Source organism: Calidris pugnax, unplaced genomic scaffold (genome assembly GCF_001431845.1).
Source record: "Calidris pugnax isolate Ruff unplaced genomic scaffold, ASM143184v1 scaffold23, whole genome shotgun sequence".
NCBI classification, from domain to species: domain Eukaryota; kingdom Metazoa; phylum Chordata; class Aves; order Charadriiformes; family Scolopacidae; genus Calidris; species Calidris pugnax.
Window position 1 is genome coordinate 485,728 of NW_015090772.1, and position 19,593 is coordinate 505,320.

The 19,593-nt window shown below is 44.6% G+C and overlaps 1 protein-coding gene across 1 annotated transcript in view; it reads right to left on the minus strand.

Annotated features, from left to right (window-relative positions):
• Positions 1–19,593, minus strand: part of MYRIP (myosin VIIA and Rab interacting protein) — a 414,556-nt gene that overhangs the window by 248,326 nt on the left and 146,637 nt on the right. The gene's annotated exons all lie outside the window — the stretch shown is intronic.

Sequence of the window (19,593 nt, forward strand, 5' to 3'; positions counted from 1 at the left end):
GGGGTCTCCGGGGGAGGGGGGGAAGAGTCCGGATGGTGGGAAGGGTCGGGAACCGCATCCCTATGGATGCAGCGCAGCGGGGGGGTCATGGGGAAGGTGCGGCCTGGTCACTCGTTCCCATCATCAGTGAGTCACCGCTGTGATTTTTTTTTAATGTCCTGTGTCACTGCAGATTGCCCTGGATCAGGCTAATTACTTTCCCCGTGCTGGCTTTTTTCATTCCCTCCTTGGCTTTCTGTTTGTGTTTTTATATATTTTTTTTTCTATGCTTGTTTAACTTCATTTTAAAATAGCTGCAGCTGTTCCCTGCAAGGTAAGGGTTGTTTTTTTTTTATTTGATCTCAGCTTGAAGTGCTTTGTCAAGGCAGATGTATTCCAATAAATCTTGGCGGGTTCTCAAGGAAAATATTTTCTAGGAGAATATTTTTGTTTACGTTAATTTCGTGGCGTTACAAATGCATGGGTTTAGCAAACATTTGCTTCTATGCTAACCTACACTTCCCTGTGTTCGTAAAATGGACTCTGAGGCCACATTTATTTCAAAAGTGTATGTAAAAAAAAAAAAAAACAACCCCAAAGCTTTAGGAAGTATTCTGCATCAAATATTTTGTATTTCCCCAAACACATCTATAAGTAAATACAAGTCTGGGTATTGCCCCCCAAAAAACCCCAACCAAAAAACCTTGTTACTTCTTTAAATAAAAGCAAGAAAAAGAACCAGTGATTTTCAACAGTAACACTTTCCAAGAACAACATGACACGGCAACAAATCTGCGACTGACTGAAAGGAAAGGTCACTCATAGCCTGTACTCGAAGAGTATTCAATAATATGCACCAACCGTTTTTAATAATTGAAGAACTATCTGGGTGAAAATCCCCCTCCAATCTTACACTGTTCACTGAATCCCTGAAAGAAGAACGTGTTTTAAGATCTGCCGCCAAAATCAATTAGCTCTAATGCTTATGATTACACCGTGCCGTGAGATCGGAGAGGTAAAACCATGCCCCCACTCCCCACACTCAAGCTAATAAGCTCATATTAAGTTGAGTTCAAGAGTAATGTTATCGCCTTGCCCCAGCCTTGTGCAATTAGGTACACGGAGAGTTTCTACCTTTCTCTAATATTTCACGTTCTTCTCCGCTGGAGACAAAGCGTTGGGCTCGAGGCTCTTTGCTCCCCAGCAGCACAGCAATCAGTATGGTTTTACTCAGCAACAGGACTCCACGGGGAAGGTATTAACTTATGGCACGCTTAAACCAGCCGTTAACCACCGAAAGACTGCAACCAGGAGAAGGGAAAGGGAAGAACAAGTGAAGAAATACTGTAATGGATCGTATGCTGGACTTCTCTACTTGTCCACATCCACCTGTTGGATGCCCTGTTTGTCTTCACCTACTGGTTTTGCTATCTCACTTCAAAATAAACTGACTTCTCTTTGCATCCATAGCAAGTATTCTCTGATCGATGTCATTCACAATAAAAATAACCCTGACTAAAATCTTTTTTTCACCCCTGTAGGCAAAATCACAAGGCACAGATGGGTGAAACTGAGGTTTGCCAAGCTTTCCCTGGAATCAGGTAGGACACAGCCATTGAATAATGAAAATAAGGATCTAAATGAGGACACAGAACAAAAGAGAAGTCTCAGGAAAATAAACTCCATAGCCAAAGATGAGACTCGAGCAAACAAAATGTGCCTGACCCCCTTCCCACCCAGCACCCGGTGACTGGGGAGCAAAGCTGGCCACTGAGGGGTGCAAGGCCAACAGAGGGATGGTCATCGGGGAAAGGGGAATGCCCTCTGGGTTTATCTCACTTCCTAAAGCTCTGAAATTCCCAGTCCTCCATACGTTCACAAGAGAGACAGGTCAAGCTGCAGGCCATGCAATCTTCCAGTGACCTCAGTGTGGGGAGAACCAAAAGAAGTCAGACCCCCAGTGTGCCCCTGTAGTGCAGCCACCCTTCTGGTGCTAAATAAGCTGCAGCATGCAGAAAAGCCTTGTAAAAAATAGCAGATCTCATAATAATGGGGTGCAGGACAAGAAAATAGGTATTTTATTGGTGGTGAGTTTCTCTTGTCACAACACAGCCTTTTCCACAAAGAAAAAGAGGATCAGCCTAATGTAGACTGAAATAGGCAGGCGGGTTTTGCTTGGAAAGCTCAGCACTAAATGGCATAATGGTGTAAACTACACGTGGCTACAGGGCTGTGGTGGCCAACGGGTGACTCCTGAGCTGGGTGACCAGCTAGCCACACTTGTGCAAGGAGGGCAGGGCCCGTGGGAGCCTGCCTTATCCCAGCAGTGGGCAACCCAGGGAGGGTGTCTGACCCTGCAATGAATTTCCCTCTGCCCTCAGCAACCATGGAACGGGGCTTGTGGCCACAAGGAAGATTTTCAGAGCGCAGTTAGAATCATAGAATTGTCCAGGTTGGAAGGGACCTTTCAGATCATCCAGTCCAACCATCAACCTCACTCTGATCAAAACCATCACCAAACCATGTCTCTAAGCACTAGGTCAACCCATCTTTTAAATACCTCCAGGGATGGGGCCTCAACCACTGCCCTGGGCAGCCCAGTCCAATGTGCAATAACCCTTTCCGGGGAAACATTTCTCCTAATCTCCAATCTGAACCTCCCCTGGAGCAACTTGAGGCCATTTCCTCTTGTCCCATGGCCTGTTCCTTGGGAGAAGAGACCGACCCCCCTGGCTACACCTTCCTTTCAGGGAGTTGGAGAGAGCCAGAAGGTCTCCCCTCAGCCTCCTTTTCTCCAGGCTCAACCCCCCCAGCTCCCCCAGCCTCTCCTCACAAGACTTGTTCTCTAAATGGTTCCTGTGGTCAGGAGTTTTGGTCATCTTTTGCATGGCATAGGATTGTCGCAAAACCTGCAAATATTTTGGTTTTAGGGGAAATAAAATTCACACTGGTTTGGTGTCCCTCAGAGAATATACAGTGGGATGCAGAGGGAGGGTGATGGCCAATGCACTCAGTCACAATGGACTATATAAAGGGCTTTGTTGACAATCCCAGACCACTCCAGGAGGACTCTGTGAAGTTTGCTTTCCGAGTATCCCAAACTTCTCAGCAAAGGTAGGGTTTTTTTAGTGAGGAAATTGGATATACAAATATGGGCAGGACCTGCTGGAAGGACACCACTCACTGTGTTAGGCACAGGGACCAATTAGGAATTTATTCCGGCTCATTGCTGTCTCAGGGCAGAAAATAAAGACAGTAATAAACAATTAAGTCTCTCTTCCTTTCAACAGATCTGTTAAGATCTCAGAGTATTTCCTCAAAATGTAGCAAACAATAACCTGGAAGTCATTGTAACCTTTCACCTTAGGATCTCAAAGAACACCATAAATACGAATCATTTTATAAAGTGTGCATGCAAAACATGGAGTATTATGATAATTCACTTAAACTAGTTAAGTAATTCATAGCCCATAAGCAAACAGGAAAAAAGCAAAAGAGCTGAGAGGAATGGCCATTTTTTAAATCGTATTTAGTATGGGATATGGCATTTTGCCATGACTTTTCTTCAGAGATTTCAACAGCCGGGTTCCCTGCCCTGCAAGTCTCACGGTGGAAGGAGGAGCTCTGAGAAGTGTCAAGTGTGAGAAGAGAAAAAGGAAAGCTGAGAGACAAACAGCATTAGGATTATAGACATATGTTACTAAAGGAGACAGCTTGGATAAGTTTTGCTGTTTAACTTGCAGCAGAACTTCAGCGAGCTACTGCTTTGTAAAGAAACAAACACACTAAAGTCTCACAACCAGCATGGAAACACCAGCAGACAAACTGTGAGTGATGGAGGGAGGGTGTCTTTTTGTGTGTGTGTGTTGTTTTGTGGTTTGGGAGGGGAGTGTGCGTTTGTTTTTTTGTTGGTTTTGGGTTTTTTTTTGCAGTCAGTTAAGAGGTAACAGCAGCACCATATATCTAGTAAAAGAGCTGGCAGAGCAAAGAAAAAAAGTAACGTGGTTTCAAGATTGACCCATGATTACCAGGAAAATTAATCAGAATAGGAATAAAGTTTCAGAAGCAAATGTGATGCTGACCATTCCACTGCTAATTGCAGATAGCCTCATTCACTCAGGGTGCACAAAAGAGAGCTTGAAGGTGTCTATGGAAGATGCCTCATGCAGAGAAATGAAGGCTCTTTTACTGCTCTTCCCTCATCCCGCCAACAAACACATAAATGAGTGAAGCCAAGATTCAATTCCTACATTTCTGCAAGTAAAAAAGAAAATTCTTAAGGTGCGGTGTGTCCTTCAATTGCCCTGTAGGATGAACTTCATTTTGTGACAGTGACTGAAACACCCAAGTCAGGTGCCCTTCATCCCCAGGGTTCTTTTTTAAATATCAAACTCCTTTCTCCACTTAGCCCCACCTTTCATGCAATAACTCCCTCTCGTTCATCAACCCGAGCACAAGCAACAGCAGGAGGGGTGTTGTCCACTCAATTTTTTCTTTAGAGCTTCACTTATGTCCTGTGCAAAGCAGCACTGAGGGTGTGGTATCGCGTCTTTTATGCATTTGAGCACAGCTCTGTCCTTTACAAATTAAAAAAGAATGAGAAGACGCTGTGTGGTGCCCAGGGGAGGAATAAGAAAAACCATGCAAGTCTCCAGCTGAACAGGAAAATGCTCACGTTAAGTCTGCTTTGACTTCTCAGATCCAAGTGCTGAACAAACAGGAGCCAGTGTTGGTTTAGCTCTTGTTCTCTTGTGTTCAGCGGTATTTTATTGCAGCCCCATTTGCTTTCTTTGTATCAGAATCAACTGGTGCCTGTGAAATTTTGGACTTAAAACAAATGCATCTAAATTCGCTTTTACTCCTGTTTGGTTTTACTGCTCCAATTCTCTAGCACTGTCAGAAACTGTCATTTGCCTCTATACATAACTGTTACTTAATGCCTCTGCCTAGAGCCAGGCTACAGTCAACTAGGTTGTTTATCATAGAAAGGCCTATTAAACGCTTTTCTGATTCAAATAACTTGAGCTTTTTCATTATTTGAAGTTATTAAAAATTAAATTTTGGAAGCTGTCATCAACCCAACTGCCTCGGACTAAAGTTAGCAAATGAAGGTGATGGTGTAAAGAGCTTCCCCCCCCTTATTATAACTCTATACAAACTATCCTCAGATGCTAAGAGTATACATATATATATATATAATTCTCTGCTTATATTTTACAAGCTAAATCACAGCAACAATGCAACAAATCCTCATGAACAGTTTTAAAAATCCTAGGCGGTACAAAACCAGTGAATTCTTTAAGCAAGATTAGTCAAAATTAAAATACTTTGTATTAACTTCTTATATTTTAGTACAGCCTGAACAAGGTAGTTTTCATAAATTCTTTTTTTTTTTGAAAGAAACCATAATTCTGACAGTAATTTCTGCATGCAAATGGTGTCAACAAAACCAGCGGAGCAGAGTTTTCCAGCCTTTTAATTAGGGGATATAGGATTTTACCAGTTTGGAGATGCAGAGAAAAGGTGAGCTTGCTCACTTTTTTTCCCTTCTTGTTAGACCATTGCATGGGAAAAGGTACATTTTCATCCACACGAGTGTTTAGACTTTTATGAAACTTTTATGCAGCCATACCTAAGTCCCTACTTCTGTGACACTCAGCTGTTCAGACTCAGTATCACTCAGTATCCTCAGGTTGAGGAAAAAAAAGGACATTGTCAACAGTAAAAATGCCCTGTGATGGCAGGGCAAGCTCTCTGCAAGTGACAGTCTGGTCCGTGAGCATGTCTGAATCTGGGAAGCAGACCATATTAATTAGATACACTGGCCAGTAAGATTTACCCAGGCGTAGCAGTAACAGATACTCTGAGAAACTTGTCTCCACGATGCATCTAACAGAGATGGACATTAAAATAAAAATTATTTCTGTGATTATTCTTTCATCAAGGTAGTTTCTCCGTTGCCAAACACAAAGCTTAGAGACAAATGCATGGCAGCAATCGTTACGGCAATTAAAAGAAGGTTGCCTGCCAGCACCCCTCTCCAGAAAAGAACTGAGTCAAAGTATTATGAAAGTAGATGTGTCAGATGCTGGCACATCTAATCACATTACTGTTTGACATATTCTTGCACAACCTCTCACATGCTTTGATTATGCTCAGTAGCCTTTGAGCTGGGCTCTGTAAAAGCCCATAGAAAATACATTGCCTGTTTCAAAGAGCTTACCCAATAATGCTCTAATTCCCCTCCCTGGATTTTCTAATCAGTTTGTTCCTTGGTGTTTTCTCACACACAAAGTAAAATTCTTCTGATTTAACTTAGCCCCAAAAGAGCATGGGACATGTTGGAACAGGATTATATCTGTCATAAGCTGCCAAAATGACTGTGTGGCTTTATGCAAATCAAATCCTCCAAGGATTGTCCCCAGTCCACAAAAGTTTCTTTTTTGTATATCTGCCTTGGGACCTCACATCAGCTGTTTTACTTTCCCATCTTGTTTTCAAGGTACGGTGTCTGGCAGGACCACGTCACTTATTTCACCTTGGCTCACTCTCGCTGAGGGATACAGGCACTGCACGGATGCATTCCTTCCACAAAACCAGGATCTTCACATTAGCGGTATCTTATTGCAAACTAGACTTCGGAAGCTTCTCATTTTTATAATTCCTACAAGAACTACCTTTCCAGTTTGGAAACGGGAGTACATCAGCCCTGCCATGGACCCGGGACCAGATGACATCCGCCCTCTCTCTCTGCTCAGCTCTCAGACTAACAGGGTGTGCCACTCCAGACAAATATTTATAGACTGAACTTCATTTCCTTATGCAAGTTCCTGCTGAATGTATATAAATACAGCAACCAGAATTTAAAAACCTAAAATACCCACATCTATTAATTAAGAATTTAAGGGGAGAGACTGGTCTCTAATTACACGGCACAAACTGCTCATTTTCCTATGGGTGCCAATTATTATTGTTCTCCTCAGTGGCATCTCCGCTGTAGGCCGTGGGGTAATGAAGAAAGCTGAGTAAATAGTGCATAGAAGATATCTGTGAATCATTAACAAAGTCATTAAAACAATTATAGATGATTTGTACTGAAATAGGGTCTAGCACGGAGAATTTTAGTCATCTTGTACACAGGCACATCTGTGGCACCGGGAATAGAAAGCTCGGCAGCCAAGTCTTAATCCAACAGTCTTTCTGATAACACGACCTTTTCTTTCCTGACCTCCACTTGGAGGCCCTCTGTTGTTTTCTTGAGGACATTCTTAAAAGGGATGATTCTGATGCCTTGGCTGTTTGCCGAGGAGATAGCTCCGTGACAGGGAAGATGGCCATGGCCCCCACGGCAAGGCTCAGCAGGCCTGACAGCTGGGTTGCCCTGGAGGGCAGGAGTTCTACCCTAACTGTAAAACAAATATAAAGTTGCAGACCGACATTTATTTACTTTAAATACACTTAGGCATGAGCACGACCAATCAATGGGCGGGTGAGTTTTCCATGTGCTGGTACCAGCGTGCTGCACACGTGCGATCACCTTCCCAGTAACGAGTTCGAGCTGCCATTGTCTGGATCCTCCCCATATGCAAACCCACTTAGATCAGGCCTCCATCAATGTGTGCAATTAAGCTGTTACAGCCATCACTGCTGGACGGCCTGATGTCTGGAATGGCAGATGGCCCACAGCTCTTACTGGAAACTCTAGCCCTTTTTATTTCAGGGCTCCTGGTTCTGTAACTTTATGTCTTCATGCCTGAAGAGCGAAGCTGGAGTGGTTCTGTGGTGACATCTGCAGTCCCACTCCTATTCCACACCTGGTGCAGAAAAGTGAGGAATCCTCTCTCCTTTAATTAAACTGCCTTAGGTGAAGGTCATTAATTTCTCTTTTTCTTTGAAAGTGCTATGGAAGGTAATCCTTGAAAAAACAAACCCACTACAAGTATCTTCTGCTGTAGAAGAGAAGAGACAATAAGGTTTCCACAGCAACTATTAGTGGTGACCCAGCATACATCGTAAGTATTATGTGACTTCATTACTTCTAAACCATTCGATGCTCTGTATTAAACAACATTAACGGGAATAGATTCAGTTACAGTTTTAATACCGAATCCCAGTTGATGTACTTGATGTAAATAGCTTTACTGCAAGCTATAATTCTTTAAAAGAAAAACCCCAAACAGAGCAGCAAATAAATTATCAGGCCAATGTTGCTGTAAGACTCCAGCTTTTATATCTGACGTTCATTTGTTTCACTTGCAGCTATATTGCCCTTTCTTGAAATTTAATCTTACCGCTACTGGATGTATAAACATATTTTTAAAATCTCCATATCAAGTACCAAACAATTGAAAAGTGCTCTACCCTTGAAGGCATGATCAAGGATTTTCACTTAGTGGAAGGCGGTATTTTGCCAACGGAGAAGTAAAAGGGGAGTGCAAAGGGATAAGGCTGAGAAGATTCAGGATGCCTGTAGCCTCCAGACACAGCTTTATCTGTGAAGAGAGTTTCTCTGAGTGCAAGACGGTAAGGATAAGGATGAATTCTTGATAAGGAGCAGGACAGAAATACATAGGATTTTACCAGCTGCATGAATAATAAAATTCCTTCAGTCTGTTGAGAAAGTCTCAAGAGCAGGAGCAAAGAACGTTTGTACCAGCTTCTCTGGCCAGCTCTAGTACCCAAACATCCTTTCCTACTTATAGAGAAAATTATAAAGGACCAGGTACACACAGTCGTGGAAGCTGGTATCTCCAATCTAGGACAAATCTGGGGCACAGGGAAGCACAAAAGAGAAATGACATGTTAAGTATATTGGTGGACTGTGTTTGATGGTTAATGGAGGGATCCATTCTCCTTATCTTCCCTGGAGCATTCAGTACGCCAGACCATAAATAATATTAAAGCCTACTGCTCTCTTCAACTTTTTCTTAATGTTTGGTATGATTTGCATTTTAAAAGAAATGCAATCAGACCCACACACTTTGCAGTGCATCTCACAGACACCACGGGAAGGAGAGAAGAACTCCACATGGGAGATGTCAGCAACATCCTTTTCTACAAGAAAATGAGAAGAGACTGTGTGATGAGAACGATACCTGAATCTGTATCAGGGAGACTACATTTGAAACAGTGGCACCAACAAGGTGAACCTCAGACAACCTCATTATTCTCTGGGTGTGAATACTTTCGTAACTCTTCTCCTAACTGCCCATTCCTTGTCTTGCAGTCCCTGAATGTGCAAATTATTCTACTTCCCCCTGCCTGTACTGTACCAAATGTATTATGGATGAGACCCATAATTTCAAAGCAGAAATAATTTCTTCAGGAAATAGGGGCCAATTGCTTTCCAAAGTTTTTATGCAACTATTTTTTTTTTTATCTTGCTAATTATTATGTTTTATTATTTTGAAGACTTTTGAATGCTACCCTCTGACATTACACCTTACACACCCATCCAGAAGATTAACTTGCTTGAGTTGCAGCAAGTATTTCATATGTGCAAATAGTTTCTTTGTACCTAGAATATTCAAGTATAATTTTCAGCTACTGACAACAAAAACTCTGCTTTTCAAATTAGATTCTTCTTTTTTCCCCTGCTGGGATAGGAAAATATATACCTACTATTCGTTAGTTTTTAAATAAATGGAATCATAAAGGACATCAGCAAAGAACTCAGCAGCAAATGGAACAACTGTTCTTGCAGTCTAACTATGGAGATAAATTGGATTTTTTTCCACAATAAATCTTCATGAAAACCACTAATTTATGTCTTTGGCCTGCTTTCTCCATCTACTGGTCTGAAATAGAATCTTTCCTATAGGAAATTTCAACACCTTCCAAATTAAAATCTGACCTTTGTATTTGTAAGACAGCGAAGAAAACATGATGTCCCTGATGTTCATTCTCTGTGATACCAATGAATCACGTGCCACTGTAGTTCGTGGACAAGGACAATAGACATCTTCAATTATCTGGCCATATTTATGCTATTTCTTCTTAATATACCTCCTCTCTGTAGGGATCTGAGCTTTAATAGTCATGTCATAGCATAAGAATTAATCACAAATCCATGATTAATAAGTCAACCTGAACCTCATTCAGGTGATGAGCACGAGTCACTGTTTGAAGTTTGTTCTCTGCTAAGCAAAATGGAACATGTGAATGGAAAAAAATGGGGGACAGCTGCCATTTTAAACAGCGTAATAGCAAGAACATAGCAAAGTCTCTGAGGTTGGGAGTTTTTCCCTCATGAGAAGCCAGCCTGGATGAAGGCTGCATTCAAATGGTGGTGTCACCGTGTTCCTCCTCAGTCACGTTTCTCCCTCCTTCGGCAGCCACAGAGAGAGCTAGCTCAAGGAACTGATCTGGCCACAATCTGCCTTCCTGTGTACCTCTCAAAAAGTTATTTTTCAGCCAGCAGATTGCACTTCAGTCAGCTTAACGGGAGAGTGAATCACAGCCTGATCACCATTCTGACATCTCCAGGTTCTCCATTTTTCCTTAATAGTGCCTTAATTTGACTTGCCACATTTCCTGTGCTCTCCTCCTGGCAGGAGCTGATCACTCTATCCCTAGTTTATCTTTACTTTATGCCTAAAAGGTGCCCTTTAACCTTACAGCACCAACACGTAGGTGAGCGTGCCAACACTGAAGCCTGCCTACGTGCCCTGCTGGATCGGGCAAACGTGTATTTCCACGGGATGCAGGGGAATGGGCTGGTAGGGATCATGCTCAGATCAACATCCCCACGACATCCGTCTTCCCTGCGATCCCTTCCTCTAACCTACGGAAGACATATCGATTTTCAGCATGACTCATTGACAAGTTTTTACCTTGCTGCTCCGCGAGACTGGGGTGCTGAGGTTTGTGTTACTGGAGCAGGAATCCACTGCCTTTGCACAAGCAGCAGCTCAGGGAGAGCAGAGCCACAGGGGAGGGTTAACCACGTCTGGGCACATCACAGAGCTGTTTGCACAGAGAGCCCAGATTCATTTCTGCACTGCAGGCTGCTTTGCTTTTACTGGTGCAACCTCAGCAAACCCAGTTTTTCAGGGCCCATAAAATTAATGGCTTTTTCTCCCCCACCCCCACACCCCAGCCTGCAGCTTTGAGCACAGAAGAGGAGAGGAAAAAAAAAACCCACCACCAACTACCAAAAGTAAACGTAAAAACCCCCACCCTGTAAGCACCATTAGGCAATGTGAAATGTTTGCTGAGGAGCTCGGAGAAAAAGAAGAGGAGCAGACACTTGACAGCGTGTGAAGGTGTATAACCTTGCTGTCAAAGGAGAAAAGACTGTTAGGACAGAAGAAAGAGGAGAGCTCAGCGTCAAGGACGGCTGAGCAAGTGTTTAAAGGTAATCGCTATTTGGAAAGGTAGCCAGGAGTTCTGAGGCAGAAAAAAAAATAAAAATCCAGAGAAGGCCAAACCCACGTGGCCAAGAAAAAAAGATAAATACTCTGGAAAAACCCACAAGTAGCAGAATTAGGTAGTAAAAGTGCAGGTCTTAATGGCAAAATTTCTCACACTCTCATTTGTGGGGCTTTGGGCTTCTAAATACATGTGAATGAGCAAAGGTACAAAGGCTGCCTGTCTCCAGCATATTGCCATATGCCTTTGATGCTGAGCCACGCGTGAAAGGGACCAGCCCATGCCACCATGCCAGGGCACACGTGTCTGCACACCCCAGAGCACTGCACTCCCAGCCTCATCTTCTGTCCCCAACCCTGGGCAGCCCAGGTGCTCCCACCATGGGGAATAGGGGAAGCTGGCCAGGGCCACCAGAACCTGCACAAGCTGGTATTTCTCCCTTTCATGGAATCACAGAATCACGGAATTGTTGCAACCTGGTATTTCTCCCTTTCACGGAATCACAGAATCATGGAATTTTCAGACCTCTAGAGCCCATCTAGTCCAACCCCCCTGCCAAAGCAGGGTTGCCCAGAGCACATCACTCAGGAGCATCCAGGTGGGGCTTGAAGATCTCCAGAGAAGGCGACTCCACACCCTCCCTGGGCAGCCTCTTCCAGGGCTCTGCCACCCTCACCACAAAGAAGTTTCTCCTCATATTTGAGTGGAACTTTCCATGTTCCAGCTTGTGCCCGTTGCCCCTCGTCCTGTCACTGGGAAACAATGAAAAGAGTCCAGCTCCACCCTCCTTCAACCCACCCTTTAGATACTTGGAAGCATGAATAAGGTCTCCCCTCAGCCTTCTCTTCTCCAGGCTAAAGAGCCCCAGCTCTCTCAGCCTTTCCTCAGCAGGGAAATGCTCCAATCCCTCCATCATCTTAGTTGCCCTATGCTGGACTCTCTCCAGCAGTTCCCTGTCTCTCTTAAACTGGGGAGCCCAGAACTGGACACAGTATTCCAGTTGTGGCCTCCCCAGTGCAGAGCAGATGGGGAGAAGGACCTCTGTCAGCCTACTGGCCACACTCTTCCCTACGCAGCCCAGGTTCTCATTGGCCCTCTTGGCCACAAGGGCACATTGCTGGCTCATGGATAGTTTACTATCCACCAGGACCCCCAGATCCTTCTCCTCAGAAGTGTTTTCCAGCAGGTCCATCCCTAACCTATACTGGTGTCTGACACATCCCAACAAAGTGCCCAGGCTGACCAAGGAGACATTTAGCTTCCTGTTCCCTCTAACGCGATTGATCACGTATCGTCCATCTCTGCATGCCAGGATGAAATGGGCAGGCAAGAAAGCAAGAGGAGCAGGCTCTGCTTCTCTCCAAAATCCCTCAAAAATCCCTCCAAATGGAGCAGTTTCTCAGAAGGGGAACAGATGTGGCTTTGGCATGCGACAGGAATGGGAGAGGAGAGCACTGCAGTGGGTGCCAAATCCTTCTTTATCCACCCAGGCAGCCAGGACAAGGCTTTGATTCCTTGGCAAGCACCGCCTGCATTAAAGCTGCGGGTTGTGCTCATGTGCTTCCTGTGGTGCTGAAATAGAGCAACTGGGCACCTTCTGCACAGAGATGATGAGCGAGAACACCCCCTGCCCCGGGTACACGTGCCCACGGCGGGTCTGATCAGGAGCCAGCTGGGAGAGAAGGGAAATGCCACCGGAGCTGGCTGTGCCCAGGGAAGGGACACGCTGTGACCAGGGAGGGAGTTGCTGAGGGTGTCTGTAGGAGCAAGAGGAGCTTGCAAGCTGCTAAGACAGGGGAGCAGGAATCACTGAATCACAGAATCTTCATGGTTGGAAGGGACCTTTGAGATCATCGAGTCCAAGCACAACAACAACAGAAAAAACCAAAACCAAAACCCACAAACAAACAAACAAAAAACCAACCACAAACAAACACAAACCAGCAATCTTGGCCACTAGAGCATACCCTGAAATGCCACATCTACACGTTTCTTAAATACCTCCAGGGATGGTGACTCCACCACCTCCCTGGGCAGGCCGTTCCAGTGCCTGACCAACTCTCTCAGTGAAGTAATTCTTCCCAATATCTAACCTAAACCTCCCCTGCCCCAACCTCAGACCATTTCCTCTGCTCCTGTCATTATTCCTTTGGGAGAAGAGGCCAACCCCCACCTCTCTACACCCTCCTTTCAGGGAGTTGTAGAGGGCAATGAGGTCTCCCCTCAGCCTCCTCTTCTCTGAACTAAACATGCCCAGCTCCCTCAGCCTCTCCTTGTATGACTTGTTCTCCAGACCCCTCACCAGTTTGGTGGCTCTCCTCTGGACACGCTCCAGCAGCTCAATGTCCTTCCTGTAGCGAGGGGCCCAGAACTGAACACAGTTCTCAAGGTAAGTCCTCACCAGTGCCAACTTTGAGCATGGCTCAGACAGGTCCCAAAACACAGCCCTGAAAAGCTATATAGTATACCCAGAGCCTCCTACTTGGCTTCCATTTGCTCATTTCTCTTCATCCAGTTAGAGACATTTAATCCCGCCAGTTTAGTACCCTCTTAGCTTTCCAATGGCTGGAACAATCCACATTGTCTCACCAACTTAACTTGTGATCATTGTGTGGTAGCTGGCCCCTGCTAGGCACCTGTTTGCACTGCACACCTCAGACCTGTGCTGCCTTCAGCTTGCCTGGGTGTAATTCCCATCCAGCTGTGGGTTTCAATGGCATCTTCACTGATGTGACGGAATCACAGAATTGTCAGAGTTGGAAGGGAACTCTAGAGATCATCCAGTCCAACTCCCCTGCCAAAGCAGGGCTGCCCAGAGCACATCACTCAGGAGCATCCAGGTGGGGCTTGAAGATCTCCGGAGAAGAGATCTCCACACCCTCCCTGGGCAGCCTCTTCCAGGGCTCTGCCACCCTCATCCAAAAGAAGTTTCTCCTCACATTTGAGTGGAACTTCCCATGTTCCAGCTTGTGCCCATTGCCCCTCGTCCTGTCACTGGGAACCCCTGAAAAGAGTCCGGCTCCATCCTCTTTCAACCCACCCTTTAGATCCTTGGAAGCATGAATAAGGTCTCCCCTCAGCCTTCTCTTCTCCAGCCTAAAGAGCCCCAGCTCTCTCAGCCTTTCCTCATCGGGGAGATGCTCCAATCCAACCATCATCTTTGTTGCCCTACGCTGGACTCTCTCCAGCAGTTCCCTGTCCCTCTGGAACTGGGGAGCCCAGAACTGGACACAGGATTCCAGTTGTGGCAGGACCCAGTCCAGGATTCCTACCTGGAGGCAGGATTCCAGTTGTGGCCTCCCCAGTGCAGAGCAGAGGGGGGAAAGGACTTCCCTCCACCTCCTGGCCACACTCTTCCCTATGCAGCCCAGGATCCCATTGGCCTCTTGGCCACAAGGGCACATTGCTGGCTCATGGATAGTTTACTGTCCACCAGGACCCCCAGATACTTCTCCTCAGAAGTTCTTTCCAGCAGGTCCACCCCTAACCTATACTGGTGCCGGGGGTTCTTCCTCCCTGGGTTCAGGACACTACACTTGCCCTTGTTGAACCTCATTAGGTTCTTCTCTGCCCAGGTCTCCAGCCTGTCCAGGTCACGCTGGATGGTGGCACAGCCCTCTGGAGTGTCAGCCAACAGTGTCAAACAGGCGTTGTTACTGCTCGGGCTGCAGAGCGAGTGCTGGCCCAAAGCCACCTTTGCAGGCCAGACTGCCTGCATTTCACAGGGCTGGAGCCAACCCCATCCCCTCATTGGCTTCAGCGTGCTTCTGCCTTGCCTCTCCTGGCTTTCTCCAGCCCATCTTGCTTTTGGAAATTTCCCTGACACAACGCTCAGCAGAATTGTAGAGTCTTAAAAAAAAAAAAAACAAAATGGCAAGCTGGGGGAGGAGGAAATAAAACCGATCCCGTTTCCAGGCATGGCTGAAAGCTGCTTTGCCATCAGCCCCCGACAGCGCCCGTGTCATGCCCGCTGTCTGCTTACTTCTTGAATTCCCTCTACAAGTTACCCTAGTCAGAGGAAAATAAAAGTGACGAGCAGCGCTGACGTGTGCTGTGCTCGGAAGGGAGCAGGGGCAAAGTCCTCCCTGAGGTTTTAAAAATAGCCGTGCCGCACAGGGCACAGAGAGGTAGGCTGAGAGTTTCTTTTCCCCCCACATGCAGCTTCTGTAGGCACTTTGGATGCCAGGAGTGTCACGGCAGGATTTACTGCAGGTATTTAACGAGGCTGGCGAGGCGCACTGCGAGGCGACTGTCACAACGCCAGGATTTCACGGTTCGGGATCATTATCTAATCCGCTCCTCCAACATAGGGGGGGGAAAAAAATAATCGTACAGCTTTTGCCTTAATCACTTACACAGGTTCCTGAGCATATTTGCAGTAGAAAAATTAACACATCATCAGTTACTACAGATCAATTTCACTTACGACAGATTAAGACGTGGAAACACAGTGAGGATGTATTCTCTCCTTTTGAACCTTCCTTCTAAGCTTCCCAGAAATTACTATAATATACACAGTTCTCATGGTTTGGTTTTTTTTTGGCTCCCTCCTTAAAATATTAGGACAAGTGCACAATACCACAAACTCTTTAACCAATCAAGCACACAATTAACAACCAATTTATATGTTTTGTCTGCAATTTTCCTCAGCAGCAGTTTTAGTGGACACTAATGCACAGTCTTGGCTTGGTTAGAAAGCTCACATTTGCCAAGACAGTTGCAATTCATTGAAAGTTCTTCCTATTACCTCTAAAGGCTGCTGAAAAGAAATTATATACTCAGCACTGCCCACCAAGAAAAAGGCATTCACAATTTTAAGGAGATGATACCCAATCCATTTAAATAATTTTTTTAACAGTTTAGTAGAAGGCTGTACAAGGCCAATTAAATTTTTTATTGGCATTAAGACAGAGATAACTGTTGTGATAGGAATTCAATAACATTATATTTAGATACTTATTTTGCAGTGAAAATACATCAGAGGAAAATGGAAAATACTCCAGTTACCAGGTATTCAACTAATGCATACTAAATATGAGAAATACACCCAAGAAACTTACTGTAAAAATGCACACTGGCCTCAGGAATTCTTTGCAGTCACCAGTGGATTAGACTGTAAAGGGAATTTTGATTTCAGTGTCTTAATCCTAGGCTAAAAAAATAAGAGCTCTGTAGAGCTAGTTTACTGAGAAACTCCAACCAGTGCATGCATTGCAGAGACCAACAGAAATATTCTCCACAGGACTTTGTTAGTAGTAATTTGTTAGCAGTAATTAACCCAGCACTGGTGTTGGCCTACCAGCACACCACAGCCAGCCCCTGGTTTTAATGGATCTCAGGTGTTTACATTACTTTTGTAAAGCAGCAGGCATAGTAGGCCTGATTGCTACTGATGGGTAGGTCCAGGGTAACAGTGGAGTCAACTTAAGTAAGAGGAGATATCTTCTGCTTTGGTGCACCACGTGGTCCCAGAAAAAAACAGAAGATCCCACACCTGCCCCATGTAAAAAATGAATCACATCCTGGGGTGCTGGAGAACAGCAGATAACATCTAGAAGAGGAAATGAATTATTCCTATTATTAATGCTCATAAAAACTAAAATTTCTGTGGAGCTTTGCAGAACATGTACAAAGACACTCAAGATGTGTCTGCACTAACTGTAATAGAAAGTCACCCCCCCAACCCCAGCTACCAAAAATTAAATTATAATTCCAACAAAATATTCAGAGAAATGCTATTAGCACCAGAAAAAAACAAACAAAAAAAAATTAATCTCCAAACAGTGATGAATCCATTCTGTTGTAATAGGGCAGGGAATCCTTTCAACTCTAGAAACTTACACATCAGTTGGGAACAAACATTTACAGGACAAAACACTTGACATTATTTTTGCTCAGAGCCATGTACTATCCAGAGGAAACAGTGGCATTGCACACCACAAGCCAGTACCATAATGAATCTGGAAAAGGAAAGAAAATTACCCAATGCTTGGCTGAAGCCAATGCTATCTATCCATTTTACATAAGCACTAAGAGCAGAAACCCTTTCTAGCAACAATTCCTAGCTAAAATGCCTTCAACATCATGTTTTTTCCTACCTAGAGCCTTCTAGCAACAATTCCTAGCTGGAATGCCTTCAACATCATGTTTTTTCCTACCTAGACGTAACTCTTGCTTTGCACTGTTCCTTGATAAACTTCTTGTTACTCATAAGCATTTTAATAACCAAATATTACTGAACATACTTTCCCTAAAATTGGGAGAATAAATTCCCAGTTTAACCTATTATGAATTTTATTTTTGCTGCAGGAACACAAGTCCCTTTTATCGCTCTCCCGAGTCACACCTTTATAAATTTCCCTTTCCCTCCTTCACTCCTTTGGAGAAGCTTAACCACCCACAGGTTATATTTTTCCTGCAGGAGCACCACTCTGTGTCTTGTTCAATTGCGATTGATTCAATCTAAGCAGAAACCTTTCTCTTATGAGATTTTTTTAGTCCTTCCAAAACCAAGCCCAAGCCCACAGTGCAGGGTACGGTGCCTCTCTCTCTCACACATCATGCTGTGCCTGCTCCGTTGCCCTCCGTTCCGCTTGAGAGATGATGCCCTTTGTGTGGAGGCATCGAGTGGGTGGGTTTGCATTGTTTTCCCCCAGTAAAGTCACCTTCTAGCCTCTCTGTCAGAGAGCCCTTTGGTCCTAAAGCAGGACCTGCCTCTCGCCTACTCTTTCTAGCCCTGTAGAGCAGCCAGGCATTTTCCAGTGTTTAAATTTCTCAGCTAATAGGTACCAAGGAGCGATCACCGCAGTCAGGCAAACAGCTTCTCCCCAGGGGCCTCCATCTCTGCGTTTCTCCTGGAGCAATGTTTGCAATGATGCATTGGCACAAGTTCCTCATACAGATGTTATTTTGCTGCTAGAGTCCAGGAGACTAAGCATGTTCTTGGTGAAGTGACCCATCTTAAGCCATCTAGATTAAATAGGTGTGTTTGCCCTCTCTGAAACACACACGCAAATAAAGCTCAAGGGGAAAAAGCAAAAAAAAACCCAAAACAAGAAAAAAAGAACAGCTGTGTGCCAATGCTTGAGGGGGCAGGGAGCATCTTTATCACCTGGGATTCCTCCAGGCACACAAAAACCACAAGGGAGCCCCTTTCAAACCATGCTGCTGCCCTAAGGGACTGGCAAGTCAGGGTGAGAATGGAGGATGGCTCTTCATCTGGAGTATCAGGAGGCATTTTCTCAACCTCTTGCTCTCTGCTTTCCCTTTTCCTCAAGAAGTGATGAATGAGGAGAGCAGAGGCCTGGGGCACAGAAGGTGCTCCCTGCTCAGGTGGTGTTCCCAAAGCCATGGATATTTTCTCTGGCACTGGGAAAACTATGCAGATATGCAGACTGATGAAGAAAGGGAAAGGTGGAGAGTGTGTAAGTGAACATACAAAATCACCCCAATACAATGATCCTAAAGTCAGAAGGAAGAAACCATCATCAAGAACATACTCCTCCAGGTGAAGGACCTGGCATTCTGAGGACTCCACATACATCTCCTCTCCTGATTGAAACTGCCAGTGCTAGCATCCAGATGAGCAGTGGGAAAATGCACGTAACACCAGAGAAAGGAACAGAAAGCTGATGTGTACATCATTCCAGCAAATCACTCTGTAACTGTGCACAGCTGGGAACAACTGGGAACAATTACCTGGTTTTATGGATGGGGAAAACAGATGCATGAGGCATTTGCTGCAGAAAGTTGCACGTTCAGTTTGCAACGGAAAAAAAAAAAAAAAAAGCATGAAATATTGGTTTGCATTTCTAATTTCTGTGATTTAATGGAAATGCTGTATAATTTCAAATTCTCTAACTAGCTGTGGAAAACCTGAAATTATATTCCTGTTAAGTGATATGCTCCAAATGAAATTTTCTACCTGGAAGCTTTAATGAAGGGATAATGAAATCACTGTTCATGGGCAACCACCCTGAAACCTCACATTAATATAAGCTTACACATAGTGGCTGGGGATCTTAAAACACTCCCTAGGAGACTGTCTGGGAAAGAGCAGCACAGTAAAGACTGACTCATTCACGTCATTCCTCTTTTCTATTTTATTCTAACAATTCCTAGAATTTAGGAAGATGTGAAAAGTCCTTATTCAAAGGTGGGATGAAAAGCCAAAACCTTTTCTGAAGCTGACTTTCCTTAGATGGGCATATTAGAAGTTTTGAAATGTTCTATCTTTAAAGCTGG